The following is a 5,583-nucleotide window of genomic DNA, read 5'->3' as shown; positions in this document are numbered from 1 at the left end:
GCAGGGGTGTCCAAAGTGCGGCCCGGGGGCCATTTTTTAACGGCCTTACGGCACATTTTAAAAAAAAAGAAACATAAAAAATGGTATAAAAGAGCAAACAGGTGAAATGTAACAAGAAAATGTTGCAATAGTTACTCTAATAACACAAAGCTGCCATGCAGGCTGTTTCTTTCTTTAAAAAAAAAAATAATGAATCAAAATCAATGTCATTATGAATTATTGACCTATTCAAGGCTCCAATTACATCACATTAAATATTCCACTTTGAGATATTTTTGGGGGAAAATGTTGCATATTTTGTGTTTGCCATATAAAAAACTGAGTGTTTTTTTTAAAGAAGGGCTTCAAACGAACAAACAAAAAACATAAACAACAATAAAATGTATAATTGGCGGATAGATCTGAAGTTGAGATTATTGAGATTATTGTGTTAAAAGTAAACAGTAAAAAAAAAAACTTAATTTTTTTTTAACACTTTAATGAGTAGGACCCTTTTGGATCCCCAAAAATGTTAGTGTGATTTGTTTTTAAGTGTCATTGCTCAAAAAATAATAATGAATTAAAATCAATGGTGTTATTAGTTATTTACCTTTTTAAGGCTCCAATTATTATATAATGTCAAATATTCCACTTAAAAACTTTATTGGGTGAAAATATTGCATATTTTGTGTTTTTTCCATAAAAAAATGGGTTTTCTTTGACAAAAAGAGCATACAACTTAAATCTTTAAAAACTTTGTATTGACAGATAGACCTAATGTTTATCCAGAGATTTAAAACTTGAATAATAATGAAAATAATAATACTGAATAATGACACATTTTTTATATTTTTTTGACCAAAACCCTTTGGGGTACCCGGGATCAAGCTTGAGTGGAGGCCTAAATGTATAATTTTTATACATATATTGTATTGGTTTTTTAAATAAAAAATATCAAAATGGCCCCTGCTTGCTTTGATTTTTCAGTGTGCGGCCCTCAGTGGAAAAAGTTTGGACACCCCTGGCCTAAGGCTATCATTCAAATCACTGCACTGATTACATTTTTACCTAGCAGTTTATGTACCATAATAAACTGGGGAGGAAACACAGGTTCCCTATCCCAAATTCCCTTCATAAATAGTTGTCACAAATGTGCATGCCGGCATTAGGCGTGACCCCAGGTGGGGAGACAGGCAATGACGTGCAGGTAAAAATGCTAACGCTAAACAATGCACCAGCCTCGTGTGAGAGACGGCGCTGGCATATAATGCACTCCAATGGTCACAGTCAACAGGTGCGTGTTCATCAGCGCTCCACCCTGGCTGTGTGGCGAGGCAGGGAAAGCGCACAGGAAGTGGAGAAAACAGGGAGGAAGGGGCTCTTTTACACAAACACAAACCATTTGGAAATAATATATAAAGCCAGACCTGTCATGGCAGGTCGTGGTTGACATAGTTTACTGTACTTTCATGTAACGAGCATGGGATTAATTCACACACAACTTTTTAGAATTGCACTGTGATTGAAAGACGTCCAATTGGCAAAGGCTAAATGTTCCAGATCCTTTCCTAACCCAACAGGATAAGCAGACATGTAAAGTACTGAATGAATACAATATTTTTTCCACACTTCACAGTAGAGCCTTTCTATTATTTACTGTTTATGTAGAAATCCCAATTATTCCATTTTGCCCAGTCTTACCTTACCTAAGCCACTGTGGTAGAGGCTGTTATGTTTCGGTGTAGTAAACCTCGAAATGTGTCACAATTGTGACCCCAGGATGCAGAGATGGCAGGAAGTGAAGGTACATTTACTTGTTAACAAAAATAAAGCAATGGTGCACCAGGGAAGTGCACAAGAAGCATCCAGAAGACAGGTCTGGCAAAAAAAACCATCCTGATTGGCAACCCTGTTCCAATCAGGGACAGGTGACTAAGCCCGTGCTCAGACAGGAGTAGTGGCAAAAAGGAGGCAAACAGGAAATGGAAACAAAAATAAAAGTGCTGGACGGGTAATAAAACAAAGAAAAAACAGAAACTAATAATAATTTTTACAAGAGATCATACCAAAAGTAATTTGTCAAGTTTCGGCAGTTTCCTGCTTGGTTTCCTCTGGTCCGCTCTGCAACACACAGGACACATTGGTGTAACACATTCTGTGGCACGTACTGTAAAGTTAGACTTTCAAATTAAAAGCAGGCCAGTTAACACAGTTGCACCACAGTAGGAAATCGGGTTTTCCCACCAGTCTTCAAGTTGGTCTACTATTGGCACTGATGGATACTCTTGTTAGTGCGCACCAATTAATATTCAAAAGGATTCTAAAGCACTTATTTTGAAGCAAACTTAGGTCTTAGTATACTGTGCCAATAAATGTAACTTTGTCACATGAAACCAATGAAATTGCGGAGCAGGTCATGGTGGACCAATTAAATTGTTTGCATTAAATCAAACACTTTCACACACTTAGTCAGCCATTTAGTGCGTTATGGACTTATCTTCATCATGAAGAAGAAACAACAGAATGCACAAGACGCAGCCCCATAACTGAAGACGTTCGACCTCTGTCATTGGAAAAGGAACCAGCCGCCGCACGGAACCGAAATTCACCACCGCTAGTGGGCCCCAAAAGGCCGTACCACCACGCATTAAAGAAGACAACTTTAGCTGTATCAAAACGCAAGAGAAGGACAAAGACCATGCTCAATTACTTTTCCAGGAGTTGACTGTATGCCATATTACATTCACGTACAGGTATTTTGTTAAGTTTGTGAATAAACACAAGCATCTGTGTAAATATTTCATGATTCAATGTGTACACCTGTGGCATATAGTGTTTGCTCTCTTCATTCTGTCTTGACGCTGAATTACAAATGTCTGCAAAACTATTTTACCTTTGTGTACCATTTAAGAAACCTTGTCCTTGTCCTTGACCATATGTACTTGTGCGGCCAATATATGTATAAAGAAAAGTCTATATAGCCCGGAAATGACAGTAGGTTCAGATACATTAGGTAGACCTGACTGACTAGTTGTAATCCGATCAAGCACAAGAAAGCCTTCAAAAGTTTACAGCTCCCTATATGTTGACCATACGCTGTAGAAAGTGGAACTTTCAGTTGTTTACAGCAAAGTGTCTCTGGAAATGACTTGTTTAGTTACTCAACACTATGTTGTGTCATGGACTTAACTGCGCCTGCGGTTATTCTCCAACATCTATTTTCTATGACGAACACCTAATAACATGAATAAACACATGTAATAAATCATGCATACAGGAATTTCCTTCTGTGGATTTTACCACACACACTCACACACAAACACACACACACACACACACACACACACGCACACACACACGCACGCACACACACACACACACACACATATGCATATGCACAGAAAAACACACGCACACACACACACTAAGACGGTTTTTATACTTGGAGCCTTGATATGTAAGGATGTAACCAGAATGTTCCACTTGTTATCCTGCCCCACTCTTCCGTGTTTAAATAGGATGCACTTACTGGACACACAACAAGACACAGAATTTGGAGAATTTGCTGTATTAGTTACACTAATTGATATATACATCCATTGATCAGTTCCTTGACCCTATATATATATATATATATATATATATATATATATATATATATATATATATATATATATATATATATATATATATATATATATATTTAATTGTATTTATTTATTCATTTAAAAAATAATAATAATACTTTTACACACACACACACACGGGGGTATATCTTGCGTTTGTTTTTAGCTGAGACCGGGGATCTAGGGCTCGAAAAGTTTGCTGACCACTGTTCTAAGGCTTCTGGTCCAGAATCCAAGCCCAAGAAGAGGCTGTGGAGGAAAAGTTGGCCCTATTCGTTGCTATGCGAAAAGTAGTTAGCTAAGCTTTGAGCTACTACGTACTAGCAGAGGTGTGGACTCGAGTCACATGACTTGGACTCGAGTCAGACTCGAGTCATGAATTTGATGACTTTAGACCCGACTTGACAAAATGTAAAGAGACTTGCAACTCGACTTAGACTTTAACATCAATGACTTGTGACTTCACTTGGACTTGAGCCTTTTGACTTGACAAGACTTGCTACTTTCCCCAAAACCCAAAGATTAAAAAGTTATTCTCTCAGGCCATGAGACACAAAATTCTCTGGCCTGATGAGACAAAGATTGAACTCTTTGGCATGAATGCCAGGCGTCATGTTTGGAGGGAACCACGCACCGCTCATCACCAGGCCAATACCATCCCTACAGTGAAGATGGTGGCAGCATCATGCTTTGGGGATGTTTTTCAGCGACAGGAACTGGGCCTAGTCAGGAAAGAAGGAAAGATGAATGTAGAAATGTAAAGAGACATTCTGGATGAAAACCAATGCTTCCCATCCATCCTGATGGCGCTTGAGAAGTGCTGAAAAGAAGAATGGGCAAAGCAGAATGGGTGAAACTGCCCAAAGATAGGTGTGCCAAGCTTGTGGCATCGTATTTAAAAAGACTTGAGGCTGTAATTGCTGCCAAAGGTGCATCAACAAAGTATTGATCAAAGGCTGTGAATTGGCTGGTTCTGAGACAGGACCGATTGCTTCAGTTTTAATTTGCTGGAAGTGGGGTTTTGCGTTTTGAAGCAGCATTTTTTTCTTCACTGAAATTTTCAGCATTTAATTTTTTTACACTGATTTTTTTATACTTTGAAGTTTTTTACACAGAATTTTTAAACTGAATTTTTAAGACACTGCTTTTTTAAACACTGAATTTTTAAAAACACATTTGGCTAGCAATCTTTTTTCAATGAAATTGTGAGCATAATTTGATTTTTAAAAATTCAGTTCACAAAATTAAATCGTAATAGAGACACAAATTAACCTCCATAATATTGTGTGTAAAATTTTGAGCGTGTGATTTACAAAATTGTTGGCAAATGAAAATAATGTTTTAGGAACAATGTTCTACCACCAGGGGCGTCACTAGCTTTTAAGGACAGGGGGGCTTAGCCCCCAGGAGATGCACAGGATGTGAGCGAACGTAGCGCACGAACACAAACTTCACAAACGGCTAACAAAGACTTATAAATTAATCATTGTTATTATTGTTATTTCAGTGGGTTTATTTTCAATGTTTGTTTAGTACAACAACAAACATGGGTTTGCACAGTGACATTTTGTTTACAGCATCAACAAGAAACAATGACTTGCATGATCCTTCAAGATACACTGAAACACAATGAAAGTCATGGCATTAGCCTCTATGTTATTCATTCGCAACATAGAGGCTAATGCCACCACTTTAGCTCACAATACAATAATTGTTTGTTCCCAAATATTTTGAAGTTGCACAGATTACATTTTGTGCACATATGTGACTAAAATGGTTGTAAATTCAAGCCCTGGAAATATTACTTAATTACTTGAATTAAAGTAACATCTGGATTGGGATAATTTAACGGCTTGCCATAATATATATATATATATATATATATATATATATATATATATATATATATATATATATATATATATATATATATATATATATATATATATATATATATATATATATATATATATATATA

The sequence above is a fragment of the Entelurus aequoreus genome, linkage group LG11 (genome assembly GCF_033978785.1).
Source record: "Entelurus aequoreus isolate RoL-2023_Sb linkage group LG11, RoL_Eaeq_v1.1, whole genome shotgun sequence".
NCBI lineage: Eukaryota > Metazoa > Chordata > Actinopteri > Syngnathiformes > Syngnathidae > Entelurus > Entelurus aequoreus.
The sequence above is the reverse complement of the archived record's forward strand: the minus strand, read 5'-3'. Positions refer to the sequence as shown.